At 49.1% G+C, this 19,666-nt stretch overlaps 1 protein-coding gene and 1 long non-coding RNA gene across 4 annotated transcripts in view; one reads left to right on the top strand and one right to left on the bottom strand.

Moving 5' to 3' along the window:
* The first annotated feature begins 354 nt into the window (after positions 1-354).
* LOC119000301 (uncharacterized) lies at positions 355-3,060 on the top strand. The gene is made up of 3 exons (XR_005069284.1): positions 355-454; positions 1,301-1,601; positions 2,862-3,060. It is a non-coding gene; the product is annotated as an uncharacterized LOC119000301 (long non-coding RNA).
* Positions 3,061-12,753: 9,693 nt separating this feature from the next.
* The window catches only part of SOBP (sine oculis binding protein homolog), a 157,188-nt gene continuing 150,275 nt past the window's right edge, over positions 12,754-19,666 (bottom strand). For all 3 annotated transcript variants that reach the window (XM_037064979.1, XM_037064980.1, XM_037064981.1), the window contains one exon: positions 12,754-12,841. The gene's annotated coding sequence lies outside the window, so the exon portion shown is untranslated. The remainder of the gene's footprint in view (positions 12,842-19,666) is intronic.

Here is a 19,666-nt window from a genome sequence, read left to right as displayed (position 1 = left end):
AGAGGAAACAACGTAATTCTGCCTGTGGGGATGGGAGTAGGATACAGGTACTGGATCTGCCTCTGGCAGGGCACTGCTGTCCTAGCTCCCTGAGCCCTTGCCCCTCTCCTCCACAGTAATTCAGGTCACTCAGTACCCAACGAGTGATGACCCCCATAATACAGTAATTAAATACACAGCACTTCATGGCTCTCACAATGCCTTTGTGGCCTTCACAGTGCAGAGCAGGAAATGGTTAAGCAGGAACTGTCCTGACCCTGGGGCACTGATTAATAACACTGTACAGGAAGTGTGGGCCTCCTTCTCTCTGCCCAATGGGGAAATCCATTTTCAATTCTGACCTCAGTGAGGAAGTTACTCTTCCTGCCAAAAGGAGTGGAGAACAGCCTTCCCCAGCTCTACAGCATAGCCGAGTCAGAAGACAGGGGCAGCCCTGGACAGTGTGGCTCAGCTGGTTGGAGCGTCATCCTGTAACCAATAGGTTGCAGGTCTGATTCCTGGTCAGGGCTCATACCTAGGTTTTGGGTTCAGTACCAGGTCCAGGCATGTATGATCTCTGGTCTGGGTATGTGTTGGAGGCAACCAATGGATGCTTCTCTCTCACATAGATGTTTCTCTCTCTTCCTTCCCCTCTTTCTAAAGAGCAATGAATGTCTTCAGGTGAGGATGAAAAAGAAAAAGAAGACAGGACATATAGAGAGAAACAGCACGGAGGGCAAAGCAAACCCCGGGATAGACAGAAGAGGGGGTGGTGGAGACAACTTCCTCAATAGCACAGTGGAGACCGTTCCTGACACACACTCACTGACATGAGAACAAGGCTGGAAAGAAGAAAATGCTCCTTTAGGAGGAACAGGAATGGAGGGAGACATAGACGAATGTCAGCAGAGCGTAGGAAAGTCTAGACACAATAGAGCAGCGGTCCCCAACCTTTTTGACACCAGGGACCAGATTTGTGGAAGATAATTTTTCCACACACCAGGGGTATGTGTCAGGGGCGGGGGGTGTACGCAAAAGACAGAGCTCAGGCAGTAATGCAAACAAAGCTTTGCTTGCTGGCCCACCATTCATCTCCTGCTGAGCAGCCTGGTTCCCAACAAGCCATAGACAAGTATTAGTCCTTGGCCCAGGGTGGGGACCCCTGGGCTAGGCCACATTGCTTAGACATTCCTTAGCAAAGAGCAACAAAAGGCATATCAGAAGTCCGCTGGATATATTTAAAACTAATATATGATAAAAAGAACATACATTTTCCTGTCCTTATAAAATCCTAAATTTTTACAATCTGAAACCCCTCTAGAAATTGTTTCAGATTGACAACTGGCCCAAGAAGATTCTGACCTTATGGCTGAAGTTCAAGACCTGAAGCTCAGGGTGAGAAGAGCCTGGGGAACAGCCTCGCTCCCTTGTGCTTTGTGGAATGAGATCCCCAGGACGACTGTTTCCATCGTGGTGTGAGACACAGTCACACACTCACACTAAGTCAGCAAAGGTCCACCAGGAACGCAGAGAGACCTCAAACGTCGACACGTGAGGGAATTCAGGGTAGGCAACTGGCTACAAGGTGATGGTAAGCTGGCAAGTTGGACAGGGGACCCTAGGTAACCCTGAGGCTGAAGGGACAAAGGGAGGCCATTATGGCAGCTGCAATACTGAGGGCTTTCCAGAGGGGCCTGGAGGCATCGATCCAAGGAGGGGAAAAAACCCCTTCTCCCAAGTTCCAGGGTCAGGTCCCCGCCTCTGGGGCAGATTAGGGAAAGTTACCCTCTGAGGAAAACAAGCCCAGATGGAGCACACTCACTCTCATTTGATCCTGGAAGTTACCCCAGGAGTAGGTAATATAATCTCCATCTCACTGATGGAGAAACCAAGCCTCAGAGACATTAAAAACCAGCCCAGCCAACAGCACACTGAAGAAAATGGGGGAGCTGAGAGGAAACTTAGATCTCCCATCCACATACCCACTCTCTGTCCATTCTCCTTAGCCGGCCCTGCAGTGGTGTGGGGGGCGAGGCTGTCCAATGAGCGCCATGGCACTCCCAAGCTGCCAATGGTAGTGGTCCTTAACCACCTGCTCATTCCCGTGCTGGGAGCCACAGGCAGGGCACCACATGGTGCTCTGGCACGAGCAGAGGCCACTGCAGGCCAGTACTGCCAGCCAGTGGACTTGTGGAAGTTCTCACCCAACTGCCCTGAGCCTCTAAAATTGCCTCTGTGTGCTGGGGCAAAGGCAGAGCAATGGGCCAGCTCAGCTGCTGTGCCAGCTAATTATCTAGCCCTCCTTCTGCTCCCTGGAAGCCCTGGCCCTGCTGGACGAGTGGTGCTCTGTGCATCTGATGTCAGATGGCCTGGCTCCATCTCTCAGAGGGGCAGTATTTGGTTGATCCTTCGGGCTCCCATTTGGTTCATAAAACACAAACATCTGCTGGGGCTCAGGTTGGCCTGTGGCAGACTTGAGAGCCGAGCGGGATGGAGAAAGGTGAGGGACGTGAGCCTGGGGGAAGGGGTGACTGGTGTGGGCTTTCTGGAGGAGTTAATTAGACACTGTGTGATGGGGGAAGCTTTATCAAGCCAGCCCTGATCTGCTCCCCACCCCCACCCCAGAGAAGGGAAAGGCAAAAGAGAAGACAAATTTTTGTGGAGCTTCCTTGGGAAGCCTGAAGCGGAGTCTGTGGCTGCTTTTCCTGCATTGCGCTGCTTCCTCCAACTGTTCCTTTTCTCACCAGTTGGCTATTATTTTCTAACGCATTTTGATAATTACTTTATCAATCAAGAAGGATAAACAAAAGCCTAAAAATACATCTGAGTGCATTTCCAGCACCAACCAATCTTCAGTACTGATTTTTATGGTCATTTTACAGATGTACTTGAGAAACAGGTGAAGGGCAGGACTCCTCATTCAACGGTGATTCAGTAGAACAGATGAACCCTCCTCCGCCCTCCTGGCACCCAACTGTAGAGTCAGAGACATTCAATGAGTTAAGGAAATGCTATCCAAGCAAAATAAACACCCTGAAAAGAGTCACCTACAGTCTTATCCTTATTAGAATGATTCTTTGACTTTATTTGCTTATTAAATTGACAAAGTATTGGGTCAAGAGTTGAGGGGACATTTCATGAGCTACTTTTAATAAAAATAAAGTGTAGGGAGTTTGTATCATTGCAACTGTGTAGAAAAAAAAAAAAGCTTCCAGTTATCCAATGAATAGAGCTCATACATCAGAAGCCAAAAGGTTGCCTAGACATGCGCTGTGAGTGACTGGACATGAACCCAGCCCATTAGCCTCCAGTGTATCTTACCAAGTGGCCCAGCCCAGCCTGGCTTATTAGGAGCTCTGGGGAGAAGCCCTTGAGCTCTACACTGGGGAAGAGGCATCACCTCCACTCTGGTTCAGTCCTAAATCCATGGCTTTCGAATGGAAAAGTCATTGCAGCCAGTTGCCCTGGTGACCAGTTGCCCTGGTGACCAGTTGCAGACTATCACAGTGCCCCACTCCAGCCCTCCCCCTCCCCAGCTTCCATTTCCCAGAGTAACAGTGTCCCCTGCTGGGAGAGGGTCTGGGTTTTTCTTTTCTTTGGAGATCAGCACAGGACTAACGTATGCAGTGACTACCCCTGACAATCTGTAACAGGGACTACAGGGCTATCAGACCTAAAGGAAACCATCCAATTTATAGCCGCTCCCGTAAAAGCCATCAGGAGAATCATGAAATGATTCTCCATATGGTGCCCTGAAGCTTCCAAAAACTATACGAGAAAGGGGCTTGGAAGGAATTCTTTCCTTTTCGGAGACAGGGAGGGTCGAAGCCAAGCATCTGTGGCAACCTGCAAAAGCCGCTCCTCCCTGACGCCCACCCCCACTGCGTCCCCAGGGGTGGCCTGCGGGATCTGTCCAGGCAGCGGCCCAGGCACCCAGGGTCACTGACCTTGGCTCATTAGGCTTTTCCATGAACCAAGCCTGCATTTTCTAGTATAAATGAACTCCATAGTTCCATTGTGCGGAGGCTTCGGGACATGGTTTGCCAAATGGAAAAACATTTGGAGGTTGGGAAAATATCTTGCACATAAATTACTGAAGGCACAGAGAATCTAAAAGAGGGATGAAATCAGAAGCCAAGGAAAAGCAGGGAGGGTGCCAAAGTAAAAATGGAGAGAGAGACAGCGACAGGGAAAGCGGTGTAATGACTTCTCTTAATGACCTGCCTTCAGACCGAAAGGCAGGTTTCTATGCCGTGTTTGAGCCTCATAAAAGCCATGTGCCCGAGTATTGGGGAATAGCCTTTAAACGGCAAGACCAAGCTCCCATTTTTCATCTTTTCTGAGTGGAGCTCTTCACTGATTATGTTAAGTGCTGGCCACGGGTAAGAAACACAAAAAGCTCATTGTCTTTGACCGTGGCAAAGGCCAGTTACACACTTGTTAATTTCCTGATTTATGACACTGAGGAGACGGAACTGAGGGCGGTGCTTCCTCTCTCCCTTCCCTCCTCCCGCTCTCTGGCTCTGTCGGTCCGTCTCTCCCTCACTTGCTCTGTCTCTCTCTTTGTTTCTCTCTCTTGCTGCCTGTCTTTTGGTGGTGCTGGTGGTAGTGGAAACTATTAAAACAGAGGCTGATCAGGAAGTTTGTGATAAAGAGAAGCCAGGCTCTCGTCTGACATCCAATCTCTCTCTTGGCTTAAGTAAACTTGCTCCTTCAAGGCCTGCCATCAACAGAGTCGGGCTCACGTTTCACCACTAAATCTGAGTCAACAATCTCTAATCTGGACACTGGGTTCGGAATCCAGGCTCAGGTTGCACTTGGAAGCTGACAGCAGGGACGAGAGCAGAGAAAAATACGGCCTTTGTTTGTGGTTTGATCGTCCCCACCGAGCGGAGCTGAGGTCATGTGTCGTTTTCTGTCATCAACAAGATAAAAGTTTGCACCTCTCTGGCCCTGAAAGGGCCCTCCTGCGATTCATATTAAGGCCAAAGAGCTCTCTGCCCCAGGATTGGAGAGCCAAGTTTGTGGAGAGCTCAGATTTGGAGCCTTTTCATCTTTCTGACATATGATACCGTGACATAGGCGGCCCTCGCTGGGTTGCTATGCAGATATACAATTTCTGAAAAGTTACACCCGGAAAACGAAAACCCCGGGCTGGATTAGCATTTCACAAAGAACGGGGATAAAATGTGTAGCAGTTAGGCTAAAAAGCTAAAAAAAAAAAGTGAATTAAAGTTTCATGAAAACAAACTCTTTTTTAAAGGATCAATAAGTATAAAAGTATCTTATTGCATTCCTGGCCTTTGGTTCGGAGCTCTAATCCAGCTACTGTATGTGAAGGAGACTCTGTGAGCCAAATAGCGGAGGCTGGGGAGGGAGGTCTGGGCACAGCCCCGGGGGTTCAGGGTGCGGGGGAGTGTGAAATAAAAAGGCCTTCTGTTGAGTGCCGTTGTCTTAAAAACCTCTTCTTTCTACCTATAATTGTTTCCATTGTTTTTATTTTGTTATAATCTTTCCCCTTTGTTTAAATAAACCTAGAAAGAAGAAAAAAGTTACCTCATAGTCCAAAGGTTCTGGCTAAATAAGCTCCAGCATCCTCCTTCCCTTTCTTAACCAGGGTCAAAGGCCATGTTTTCCAGCACTCAATCACTCACACCAGCTTTTTGTAAACAAGTCTTTCTTCAAGTGTTTCCAATACCAGGAATTATCTTATATGGAACAGCAAAGGGAAACGATTAGAACTTCTCTTGTTATCCCCAACACCAGAGCCTTCCAGCTGGGACTATGTGCTTCTCCTCTGATGCCCTTCCCGGGCTGGCCTTGTCCACACAGCTGGGGAGGTCGTGGCCCCTCACCTGCTGCTCAGACACCAGGGCTTCCCACTGGGCCCAACTGCAGAAACTCTGGAGGGAAGCCTGGAGCAGGAAACGGGTAGGGGATTTTGAGGACAGAGGGTGTAGAGGAGAATGGAGGGATGCAACTGGTCCTGCTCTTGCAGTGGGTGGGAGTTCCAAGGGGCAGCACCCATGCACCAAAGAGCTCAGACCTTCGACATGGGGTGAGTGCAGTGAGGGCAAGATGGCTTAGCCCTGGTCCTTGCTCACAGGTTGGTTGAGAAAAGCAGATGAGTGGAAATAGCAAGGAAGTTGGAGTAAATCCCCTTGAGCATCCCTGTTTGTTGGATTATGAGGCTGGCAGTGTTTGCAAAGAAGAGTACTTATTCTGGACGGAAATGTACTGGAGGTCCTTTTGAGGAGATAAGGGCAACTGAATTTTTCTATAACTCAAGTGATGGGAACCACTTCTGTGCTCCTGTATGTCACTTCCAAGATACGATGACATACGTGAAAGTGACTGGTGTAAATTTGGCCACCATGAGGTACTTGATTAAATGCTATAGTGCATACATGCAGGCATCCATTCGTCCACAAGAGGGAGGCCAGAATGTGCATGTGCCTGTGAAGGTAAGCTGTGTATCAGACTGCCCACATTCAGTCACAGGCTCTGCCGCTTAGCCTGTGCATGCTCAGTTTCCTCATCTGTAAAATGGGAAGAATAATAGTAATTATCTCATAGGGCTGTTGCGAGGCATAAGCAAATAATGCAACCAAATGGCACTTAGTGCTCATCGGATAGGTGTCATGACAATGAGCAGTGGCATTCAGTCCTTCTTGGAGTGGTTCACAGTCTGTTGGTTTGGCCCGACGCTGCATGTGAGAGATGGGTGAGGAAAAAGAACATTATCTGTTCCCAGAGTTCTGGAAGCAGGCTGCAATGACATCATCAGGCATGCATCCCATTGACTGATTCAGATTCCAACTGAGTTATGCCTTAAATTAATGCTGGTATTTTTGCAGCTGTGGTGCCATCAAAAGAACATTGCATGTGGGGGCAGGGGGTTCAAATCTTGGCTCTATTACCTACCAGCTGAGTGACCTCCGCTGATGACTTACTCTTCCTGGACCGTATCTTCCTCATCCAGAAATGAGGGTTGCGCTGTCTCTAGCACGTGGTTTTGTATCACTTGCTCGAGATGGTCCAAGCGACTGCCTCTGTTGCGGTGTCTGGCATTTGGAGGCTGTCAACATTACATTTGTTCAGTGAGCTAGTGGACTAGGGATCCAGTGGCCCAGCCCCAAAGTGACTGTGAGGCTGTGGACTGTGGACTGTGAGGCCCCTTGCACTCTGGGCAAAGCGTCTCAGCCCTGTGTGGTCCTCAGAGCTCCATCACTGCCCTGGACACCCCTTCACACATCTCAACCAGCAGCATGGAAGGCAGCCCAACTGCAGCTCAAAACACCAGAACAACAGGAAATGGAAAACAGCCCCTGGCCCAAGTGTCCCCCCTTCCTCCCTGCCCCAGGGAATTTAATGTGGGTGGCAACAGGCCTCTCTCTTTCCTTTCTCTGAGCTGCTGGTAGCCCACCTCACCTCCCTCAAACTTTACTACAGATACATCAACAGTGGCATTTTTGACACCTGTCAAAAACAGGTGTCAGGAGAAGTTGGCAGTAGATGCCTTTTCTCCCCTAACACAATATCAAGGTCAAAGATTTCTCACTCTCATGGTTCAGGCACCACGTAAATGACCTGAACCTGCAGCCTGGGCCGCCAGACATCCTGGGCCCTGGGGAGGTGATGCGCAGAGACGGAGAGTGGATGCTGGAGCTTTCTGCTGGGCTCCGTCTCTTACTATTTGTGACACTTGGACAGAAACCCTTCCATCTTCATGCCTCAGTTTCTTTGGCCGTAAAGTGGGAGTGGTGACAATACCAGCACCTCCCTCACAGGGCCGTGTGAGGGTTAAATAGGAGAACGTGTGCAAAGCCTGTACCGGGGCCCTGTACAGACTAAGCACCTGAAGGACATGGCCCGTTTCTGCATCCCGGCGGAAAGGACGCCCCTCCTTTCTCTGGAAGAATCGCATGTGCTGGTGGCAAGTGTTCATCCTACCCACAGTCCGGAAGACAGGATGAAAGGCCCTTCCTGGGTACTGAAGACTGACTTTCCGTCTGTAAATGTGTGGAAGGGCCCAGAAATGATATAGAATTTCTTGGGCTTTTCTAAGGAGAAAGTGTACTAGTTCAGTGACTGGGATCCCTGCGCAGCGCCTCCGGCCCAGGGGCTGGGGCTGGGCCCCTGCGGAGGAAGCCCACACGTGCTGACTGACTGGCTGGATGCTGGGGGGACGGGGGAGGGGGGAGCACCAGCCCCTCCCTCCCTTGAGCACCAGAGTAGGATGGAATCCTATTAGGGTCGGTCTGTACATGCTGCACAACTGTTCTGGTTTTCAGGGTATAAACTCTTCCCTTCTATCATTAAGCTAATGGGATAGAAGTGCCTCAACTCAGCCAGCATTTTCCATCCCCAGGGTGGAGAACAGCTTTTCAAGGATGCCTGTTTGGAGGGCCACCGTGCCCTCTTCAAGGAGCCCCAGTGACCTGGGAAGAGCAGTGCAAACGGTGGCCTCGTCCATTTGAACGAGAGCCTTTGGAACCTCTGGGAGAAGCAGCAATCACACCCCAGGGAAAGCAGATGTGGCTTCACAGAGGGTTGGCATGGAAACTGAACTTCGAAGGGAGTAACTTATTAATTGTATTAACAATAATCAAAATGAAGAGGGCTTTCCACATGCTGGGCCTAGGCGGTACAAGGAATTAAGAAGGATCCCCATCCTCAGGGACTTCGCAGATTAACAAGGGGCACAGACAGGTAAGCGGTGTGTGCTGTACACAGGGATGAGGTGGGCCTGGAGAGGGGCTGCCAGGCAGCGGAGGGAGGAAGTGGTGCCGTCCACTGAGGCTTGATGGGCTGCAGAAACAAGGCAGGGACAGCTCCTTGTGCAAGGACTTAGAAAGGGGATGAAAGCAGCGGTATCAGGAAAGAGGTCCTGACTCAGCATGGGTGCAGTGCAGGTGGGGCTGGTGGGCAGTGAGTGGGTGGGGCTGAGAGCCGAGCAGGGGCCATCCAAAAGGCTTTGCTTGCCCTTGCCTTTGCCTCCGTAGGCCACAGAAACCAACAAAGAGTTAGAAGCTGGGTTAGACATGTACGCAGGTGGGGCCAAGTTGAAGCTGGTCAAGGAAGCCACGACTCAGGCCCCTAGGGTGGAGGGGGAGCCACGTGAGTCTCGAGTGCCTTTGTGCCTGGGCCTCAGCCCTGGCCCCTGGCTGTGCCCTTGGGCAGTGCAGGCTGGCACCTGTAGGCCTGCTTTCGGCTCAGGCTGCCCTCCGGGTGTCAAAGGGACACCTGCAGTGCCGAGCTGTGAAGCCAGCTCCACACGGGTGATCCCATAAAGCCCGGAACACATCCCAGGAGAGCCCCGGTGAGACTGAGTGGTCCCTCTTTTCCACAGCCCCATCTTCCCATCACATGGAAGCCACTGGGGCAGGGGCCGTGAGCCCTGTTCTTTTCCAGGCTCCCCTCAGCATCAGATGTGGGCCTGTGTGCAGTGGGCCTTTGAAAACCACCAAGGAAGACAGTGCCTAACTCTTCTCAGAAAGCAGACTGGTCTCAGCACTTCCCCACACCCAGTAAGTGCGGTGGGCAGTGACCATTAACACTCCACCCCTCTGGTTTCATGTACCATGAGGGCTGCTTCAGAACAAAACCAAATCATGGCCACAAACTTACAGGAAGTCAAAATGACTCTGCAGGAAGATGTCAACCGTTTTTCTCCAGGTTGGATGTGTGACCTCTGGCACCAAACCTGCTGAGTTTGAATCCCATTCTGCATTCGCTGCCTGTGTGATCCTAGGAGGCATTGAACTCACTGTGCTTCTGCTTCTTCATAGGTAACAAACAGAAAATAACAGGACCTTCCTCACAGTGTTACTGCGATATCAAATGAGGATAATAACACATGCTCGGTACAGGCTAGCAGCTGTTCGCATTATTATCTCTATTTCTCTTTATACACAGTTTTGCTAGCCCAGGAGGACCGTGCACTCAGGGAACACAGAGCCTAAGAGAGGTAAGAGAAGGAGGAAGAGGTGTCCTGATGTCTAACAAGATGCTGCGGAATCTTTTCATGTTGAAACAAAGGTGTCTTTTGTTTCCAGAAGGGTCAAAATGTTTGCTCGACAATCTTGGACTGCAGACAAAAGCAAAATCAATATCCCGGATGATTGGCTCTATGGCCAAATCCAGACAAATAAAGCTATCAGGGACTCTGCAGCAGACAGCCACAGTGGGGTGCCCCAGCCCCTGGCACACCCTCAGCTGGGCCGCAGAGTTCTGATGGGGCTGTCCTCATACACATGACCCACGCCAGGAACCTTTGAGACTCTACAAGAGAAACAGATGAGTTCTCCAGAACCTACTCCTAGGGTGGGCTCTTAGAGGAAAATGCCGTTTGTGCTCGAGTTTTTAACCAACACTTATTTTTTGACTAAACCAAGTCAATGTGAGGCTCTGGGCAAGTCAACCTTTCTAGGCTTGTTTTTTCATAGGTACAACGAGAGGACCGGATGAGGTCTATGTTAACTAGAACCATGTATTGACTTTCCACCCCAGAAACTTTCTGATCTTTAATTCAGGCATGAAGGAAAAACCAGATTGGCCCACCCCATTCACAGAAAGCTAAACGAAGCCCCTCCCAGCCCACAAGGTGAGACAGTACACCGGTGGGAGGGAGGCCACGAACGAGCTTTGCATTTTGGAGAGGGCTTTTCAGCCTTTGACCAGAAGCCTGGGAGCTTGCAGAGCAGGACTTGCAGAGCACGTGGGAAGGCCAGCACAGGCCCAGGAACTCACTCCACATGCTGAGGGTTCTTGTCTGCAGAGAAGGGTGACCCACAGCAGGTGGGGAAGGGCCAGTGTCACCCCTATATCTCCCCATCCTTTCCAACTCACTAGGTTTCTTTTTAAAAACTTTCCCTGGAGGAAAGAAATGAACACATTCAGCGACAAGGACAATAACAACAAGTCATAATAATGAGAAAAGCCAAATAAGCCCATGTCAGTGCATTTTTTTCTTAGAGATTTATTTTTGTTTGATGAATCTGACACCGGTCAGGGAGAGAGGAGAACGTTGGGAGCCCCGCAGGGAAATGAGCGCTGGAGGAAGGGCTGCTGCCTCCTGCACGGGAGGGGATGGTGTTGGGGGTGGGTGGTTTAATCTGTTGCCGGAAGTTTTCCTTTTGTTCACTTTTATAAATCTCTCCCAGGCTTGCGAGCTTCCCCTCCCACCCACCTCCCTCCCCCCTGCCCCCCAATTTAATTTTTAAAAAGTGAGCTCGCTCGCCAGGTGTGTCCCCCAAGCTCTCACAGCTCTAATAAATAAGGAGCACCTGTAAAACAGTAGCTTGACTTGTGAAGTGACTCTGTACAAAGGAGAATATAGAAATACAGTATGTACACCGCATCCATGGGCCTGTGGTGCTTCGGGGCCAGCGTGACACTGTCTCGGCCTCGCCACCCACCCGCCCGCCACCCCTCCTGCGGCCGGCTCAGCGGCCTGGTAGGCGTGGGCACCTGGACCCCTCCGGAGGGAACAATTGCTTTATTTGAGTTAGTAAACAGATACACTGAATCACAAGGTGATTTGATTTTTTTGTTTGTTTTCTTCTTTTTTGGATTTTTTTCTTTTCTTTTTTTTTTTCTGTACTCATCAGAATGGGATACTCCACGACTGTCTCACCAACTCAGTGCCAGTACACATGCGCTAGAGGACTTCTGGACTCGCAGCTACGACTGTACAAGTGCACACAAGAAAATCTACCCTGTTATCCTCCACCCACTGATTGAGGATCGAATTGCACATTTCTCTTAACCATGACAGGAGAAAGCAAACAGTGAAACAGAATCATGGGTGATCTTTCTCACTTTCCCTCTTGTTTTCATTGGTTCGTCCATACCATTCTAATTATCATGAAAGGGCTCTGCGTATGGAGAGATTGCTTCATTGACTTCCTGGATCACCGAAAACCATCAGGGTTGAAATTTCATCCAAGTCTTTCGTGACGCCCAGCAAATATTCCCCCTCGGATTATTTTACACCTTGAGGGCATTTTGGTCTTCAGTTCAACACTCTTGCTCTGTTCCCAAATGGGGCGCTATTTAGGGGAATTTAAGGAGAAAGCTGAGAAGAATAAACATTTACCGAGTTCTCTTGGCATTCGGTCTCTGAAAAACCACAGTATAAACTATTCATGCTGCTTCTTACATCTGTCAAATCGAAAATTAAAAGCCATAAAAGTGTAACACTGAAAATATGGCATTAAAAAGGATAAAGGTGGCCTTTGTAAAAATAACAAGAAAAGTATATCAGCCAATAAAATATTCTAACTCTTCATTTAAAAGTGCATCCTGGGCAGGACAGAGATGAACCTGAAGTGCCGGGACTCCAGTGCGACCCCTTTCCGCCGTCAAAACGTGAACAGTAAAGGTCCGAAACCGTACAATGCAAATCACAATTCTTCGTGTAGCAGCAAAACCACAGCAGTTTTTAAAAAGTGTAAAAAAAGATTTTTGTTTTCAAATCCGTATCATCTTCCAGCCTCACCCTCTGAGCCTGGAGGATGGAGCGGGGAGAATACCTACATTGGTCCTTGTGGCTTGTTGGTGCTTTGTGTTTTTTTAAAACCAAGGGTGAGATCCCTAAGTTTCTCTGGGGAGAAGCAGAGATGGAGGCAGCAGGAAGGCTGGACCTGCTTGCTGGGTCCAAGACGTGCTGGCTTCTCTGGGCTAGAGGCCACCGAGGGAGGGCTGCTTCCTTGGAGATGCTTAATGACAGGAAGCAGCTTTATTTACTTGAGTTTTAGCCAGAGGGGGTGGTGAGCTGACCAGCTGGTGTCATTGGATGTCGTGACATGGCTTGCTCTGCGCCCTTTCTCCATGCAAGGTACCCTGTGAGTGAGTGTTCCTGGAAAAGAGGAGAAGGGGCCTGTCAGAATCCACCGGACCAAACCTCCCCTCCCCCCGGGCTGGGGAGATCCCAGGCGCCAGTCAGAGAAACACTCTCTCCAGCCAGCAGGTCAGGCCTGCAACGACACCCCAGAATTAAAGCAGCACAGCGTGACTTCGGCATGACTTCCATTCACATTTTTGCTCAGGGTCAGCTGCCAGCTTTGTGTGAGCAAATGAAACTTGAATCACGTTATGGAATACCACAACAAGCATGGTGTGCCACACCCTGCCCTGAAGACCACAACAGCGTCCTCTGCCACTGGGCAACTGTCACCCTCCACATCACAGCTCCCACTGGCAGGAGGTCTTTTGAGTGGCTGAGGTCACCTCAAAGCCAGCCGAGGTCACCAGGAGACCCTGAAGCTCCAGGTCGCACCCCTGCAACCCAGGCAACAGTGCTGGTGTTTGCCACAGAGGAGGAAAGCCAAGAGATTCACTTCTCAGCCCAGGAAACAGTACTGTGGACGCAGGGACTTCTCTTCAGAGATTTCTTACTGATGTGGCTGAGCTGGAAAACATGTTCCCTCTGTGGGTCTTGCCTGACAAAGGTGAGCCATTTCTTCACATCAAAACCAAACAGCAGCTTGGGACTAGAAGGCTGGAAACCAGCCAGGCCTTGGGGTCCTGGAGCAGAGGGTCTCAACAGCCTTGGTCACCAGCAAAGTAAGTTTCTGGGAAGTGCCCACCCCAACTTTCACCACAGACATTAGGCTCTGCTTCACTGTTTCTACTGGTTTATTCCATTTGCTGCCAGTCCCTTGGTTTAAAATGTACCTTCCTAAGGACACTCGGTCACTCCCAATAAGCAGCCATTTAGAAGTCTGCCAACTCAACTATGAAGTCCCTGAAGTCTGGGGCTGTGTCTATTTTTCTCACATCTCTACACACAGATCCTAGTTCAGCTGAACACACATTTGTCAGCTGAATGAGGGTTAAGCAGCTCTTGTCCCCCATGCCCCCAAACAGGACCTTTTTCTTCCTGCCAGTCAATGGGAATGTCAGAAATGTGTGTGGGTAAAGCTTGGCTAACTGACGTGGTGACAGAGGGCTCATAGACATCTTTAGAGCTGCTGAGGTTACTCCTAGAACAATGAACAAATAATATCAGAGAGGCGAGACTTTAGAACTTGAAGGGACCCCAGAGATAACATGCTACAATTTCCTCATTGTATAGGTGAAGAGGTGGAGGCCAGAACGAGACCAGGAAACCTGCTCAGAGTGTCTGCAGCAGGAACTGAGCACAGGTGCGAGGCGGTGCAAGTGTCCGCCGGGAGGGCTAAGTGCAAGCTTGTGCTTTGAACCCTGCTTTCCAGACCCTGGTGTTAATGGTAATGATAATAATGATCAACTAAAAACATGGTTTGAAAGTCTAAATGTACACGACAGGAAATGCCTGAGTTCCCCAAATCACACTAAATCACCAGATCTGTGTGCACTCACTATGCACATTAAATAACCAAAGTGAATATGCAAAACCCCACAAATATGCAGCAGGGGTGGAATTACAAGGCCATGGAAACCTTTTTATTTGGTATGGTCCAATTTGGAAATGTGGATGTTTATCTCTGAATAAAGAGCTCACTTTGACTTCTTTCTTTCCTTCCTCCCTTCCTTCTTTTAGAATGAGACAACAGCAAGAAAGGATACAAAAACAAAAACACCAAGAGCCACCCCCGAATGAGAGACCGCAAAGCACTGGGAAGGAACTTCAGACACAACAGGGAGATCCAAAGACACAAGTGTAGGTTCTTCTGGGGACAACTCTACTCGGGGAGCACAGCCTGCAACTTGCTGGGGAAGAAGGGAAACCATCCCCACCTCTGAGCTGGGGACCAAAAGGGATCAGATTGTATAGTCAGAGGGGGCCTCCGAATCCTTTCTTTAAAAAAGGAAAAGGACAAAAAAATGTTTACCACTTTCTTCCAGTGACTCGGAAACGCCGCCATTTTGAATTACTCAAGAATGCTGCAACTGCTTTTTCAAGGACGTAGCTTTTTCTCTTGAATATAATTGTGACCCCCCCCAATGGAGGATTACTTCTCAAATAAGTTTCTTTATATTCAAATCACCTTTGGACAAGGGCCAAAGATGGGCAGTATTGGCCTAGTCGGAGAAAATTTCAAGGCTTTCATAAGGGACTGGGAAAATGGGATTATAATGAGAGCCATTCTGGACCCCTAACTACAGCATTTGCCATCCCAAACACTATAATAATCGTTATTATTCTCTGGTATCTATTATTGTCTGGTAAATAATACGTGTTTTCCCCAAAGTTCTAAAGGCTGCAGCTGCACCACACTCTATTTTTTGCAGCCCCACTCCCGCTGCTTTGAAAGCCTCCTCGCACTGAGCTGATTTTCAAGAATGGCAAAGCAGACAGTTTGTGCCGCTCCCTTCCCTCTCGCCATCTCTCTGAAGTGTCTGGGACACCCACAAAGGCCAGAGGGTGGCAGCGCAAGTCCCTTTCTGCTGAAAACTTTTGAGGAGGGGGTTGGCTCGGAAGCCCTCCTCACTTGTCCTTCAAAGCAGTCCCCTGGTCCGGGCACAGGAATAGCCTCTGGAGAACCCAGCGTGGGCTCCACCTTCCTGACAGTCGGTCGTCGGTGGGCAACTCAAGGGCGGGGAGGAAGCAAGTCTGGAGCTTTAAAATGTGATCATGGCAGGAAGTTCCAGAGCCTGAGCAGGTTCCAACTCTGCCCTGGCCACCCAGAGGGATTGTGGGGAAAATCTGTCCTCTCTGCCGAAATTTCTTGGTGTGAGCGGAGGGTGAAATAGCACAGTAAGTAAGACAGCGACTCAAGTTACAATCTGGCATGACCCCTAACCAGCGGTGTGACCTCAGACCTATTCCTTAACTTCCCCACGCCACCACCACCAAGCCTTGATTCCTTCTCTGTGAAATGGGGGCCTGAGTGAGATTTCCTATTACATCTTCCATCTCATATTCTGTGATTGTAGGATGTTTGTACCAAAGCCAGTACCAAGTGTGGAAGATTATAAACTCGAGCAGCTGGATATTAACCTATTATCAGTGTGTAAGGAAGACTTAATTTCTGGACCCCAAAGCCCACAGTTTCAAAGAGTCTCTATTAACCACTCTCTCTCTGGTAGAGATTTATGGAACGCCCCTCAAGGCAAGGGATTCTGCGGAAGGGGCTATAGTTGCACCTTACATTTGGATTTTCCTCTGCACTGGGGTCTGTTTGAAGGCAGAACCACCCAGGGCCCTTACATGGAACATCACCGCACACCCTTCATCCCTTAGACCATGTATGTGCTGGGTGTGAAGACTGCCTCCACCACGAGTGGTCTCCAGCAAGGTGCCTTCAGAGTTCTGGGCCCACTTGCCCCCTTTGGCAAGAGGAAGGAAGTGCCTTCCTCACAGAATTGCACCTGCACGTCAAATGCAGAGAGCCCCCCTCTGCCCACCTGGCACTTTTCCTCTTCGGCAGGAAAGCGCCGCCGAGAATGTGATCGCGTTACTCACCCTCCTCGATCCCTTAAGGATGTTCAGAGAATGACGGAGAACAGAATTGTGCCTGAGTGCTAACACATTCTTTCAGCTGACTCTGCCCAAATGTGGCCATTGTTTCCTTTTCTCCTTTGGCCTTTACTGCCTTAGACTCATTCGGGCTACACGTAAAAGGAATCTTCCAAGTAAACCCTCACCAAAATAAACGTGTGTCCCGCGGAAAATGCTTCTCTTACTCTCTGTCCCAAGTCAGTTCCTCCGTGGTGCAGCAGTCCACCTTTCCAGGAAACCTGCTTTGATGAATCTAATCCATTTCCCAAACTTTTACTCTCCTTCCCTTCCTCAAATACCTTTGTAATTAGCATAATGAAAATCCAGCAGACTGTCCTGTCTTACCTGCTTAGCAGGCAAGCCCCCCGTCTGTTCATATTTGCTCCCAGCAGTTCCAAACCCCGTGGCACCAACTCTGTGGTGTGCAAGAAATGCCTGGTGCCAAGCCGACCTGCCTTTGTCCAATTACCCAGGCTCGATCAGTGACGCTACTCACTCAGGCACGCTGACCCATCACTTATCATGGTTAAATACAGCCATTAAGTGCTGGCTTCAGCCAAGCTGTTTATCTGGGACAATAACGAGTCCCCGAGGACAAGACGGTTCTCAGGTACCTGCAGCTGTTCTGGGACACTCAAAAGGGTAGAGTCCTGCTGTCTGTGAACAGAGCCACAGGCGTCAGCTGATAAACTCAGGTGTGACGCCAGATAGTGGTCTCCAACCAGGCCCACCCCAGAAAGAGCCACGACTTGGCGAGGTTTTGCCAAAAAAAATTGTTCTCCCTCTCTCCCTGTCAACCCTGGTTTCCCGAAGAGTTGTGAAATGGCTTTTATCAAAATAGAAAGCATTTTCATTTATAAAATGAGTGGCATCTCTTTTCTAATAGTTCAATAATTGATGCTAGTTATTTTAAAAACCCCTTCTCCTGATAGTGTGACTGTTATGGAAAATAACCCACGGTGAGGAACGGGGTGCAGGGACCGCGGGTCAGCTGCAGCTCAGCTCTGTGCTGGGCTCTGGTCTGAATCACAGCTTCGTCCCCCATGCTGCTCACATCATGGCCCTGACAAACTAAGGCTCATGTATATTTTTTTAAAAAATAACCACAGGCTTTTCTTTTTAAAAAATAATTTTCTTCTTTAGCAATATCTCTTATTTTTCTTTTAAAAATATTTTATTTATCTATTTTTAGAGAGAGGGGAAGGGAGAAAGAGAGGGAGAGAAACATCAATGTGTGGTTGCCTCTCACATGCCCCCTACTAGGGACCTGGCCTGCAACCCAGGCATTTGCCCTGACTGGGAATCGAACTGGAGACCCTTTGGTTGCAGGCTGGCACTCAGTCCACTGAGCCATACCAGCCAGGGCTCTTATTTTATTATTTAATCAATAAAAATCACAAACATACAAGACCTCCTACTGGGATAGCTCCATCTTTAATTCTTTGTTTCATAAATTAAAATTTTGGCTCTCTTCGCTTAGCTGATTCTGTGAGTTAAATGGTCAGAGAGATCTGTTTATTCTCGTAAGTCATCACTGCTCTTTCTTGCTGACCTCTGGAAGTTTCTGGCGACAAAGAATCCTGAGCCAAGGAGTCCCAACTCAGGCACTCACAGAAGTGCCTTCACCAGGACAGTGGATCAACTGACCCTCTTTAACTCCCGCAGATCCTTTCTGGAACCTGGGAGTCCAAGCAAACCCAGTGACCCCGTCTCTGGCTCTTTCTCAAAAGCACAGAGGGATTTATGACTAGTGGTGGGCATTTTTACAAAGGTGTTGGAGCAGATGGTTAATTCATTCACAAGGGAAAAATAAAATAAAGAATGACATGATGTAGCTGATGGTCTGCATGCAATTTTGAGGACCAGCCTATAGAGCCTGACGCCCCTTGGCGTTCAGCACCACGCACGTCCTCTGACGGTACGGCGACCTGTGGTGTCCTCCAAGAAAGGAACCAGATCGTACTGAATACCCATGTCACATCAAATACTGTGCTGGGCACTTCTGGCTACTTATTTCACATACACATTTATTTCACTGAAACAACTGCATTACTGCAGTATTGGTTATCCTCCCCATTTTATAGATGAGGAAACTTTCCCAGGAAGGTTAAGGAAATTACTTGTTCAAGGCCACAGCTAGAAAGGGGCAAAGCTGGGCTGGAGTCAGCTGCTATGACCCTGACGTCCACACTCCCCTCCAAGGGCCGCTGCCTCCTAGTCCAGGTTTCTTCTCTCCCCTTGACCTGACAAGAGGGTCCAAATGCCAGCACTGTAAGGGACACTAGAGACTACACAGTTCAACCTCCCTTGCTTTGCAAAAGAGAACTCCAAGAAGTTGTTTAATTAAAAGAAATAATTATGTTTTCATTCAGGTCCCATCAATACACAAACTAGCTGATGCTGGTTCATGTGCATTCCAAAATTCTGCCTGGGACAAAAAAGAGAAAGAAAGAAAAAAAGCCAATGTTCATTGTGTTAAGACTGAGTTTGTTATTTCTCTCTCTTACATGAACACAGGCATTCTGAGCTTAAACAAAGAAAAACAAAGAACGCAGAGAGAAAAGCAGTGTTACGTGGCAAGTGGCTGTGGGGCACAGATCGGTAACGGTCGTGAGGTGTTAGACGCGGCCTGGAAGCACGGTCTTCCTGACACGACTTATTCTTTACAGCCAGCCCGTTAGCAGGGAGAGGGGTGGCTGCGTGTTCCTGAAAACTGTACTGTAAAGAATAAGAACGAGTATCCTGGTTCCCCGCTGCACCCCACCCCCAACAGCCAAGAAGATGGAGGGTGTGGTTAATAATTGCTTTTCTGCAACCCTTCGACCCCAGAGGTTCCGGCACAACCAATCTTCTCTCTGAAATCAGCCGCCCGATGTGAGGAAGTGATGCCATGGGAGGCAAAAATACGACTCTGGCCCTTGGCACAGGGTGTGTAACTCAAGCAGCTTTGGTCGCATCCAGTGTCCCACTGAGAGGAAAGGCCGGTGGCAGCTCAGGTTCTAATCCTGGCTACACCAGGCTGTGACCTTGAGCATTTGCTCTGTCCTGGTATCTACTTGTTAAAGTGGAACCAGACATCTTATGAGAATTTCTGGAATGGTTTCCCTAACCTCCAAGGCTGACAGCATGGAAGTGTAATGATGCACCTGAGAGAAGAAGTTCTGGGCTGCAGGGGCTACCGTGACAATTCTTATCAAGTACCTACTATGTGCCAGGCACTTCCTGGGTATTCAAACTTACACTATTTACATTGGAGCC

The sequence above is a fragment of the Sturnira hondurensis genome, unplaced genomic scaffold (assembly GCF_014824575.4).
Source record: "Sturnira hondurensis isolate 20B ecotype Veracruz unplaced genomic scaffold, ASM1482457v3 Scaffold0015596, whole genome shotgun sequence".
Taxonomy (NCBI): domain Eukaryota; kingdom Metazoa; phylum Chordata; class Mammalia; order Chiroptera; family Phyllostomidae; genus Sturnira; species Sturnira hondurensis.
This window is presented reverse-complemented; position numbering and strand designations above follow the sequence as displayed.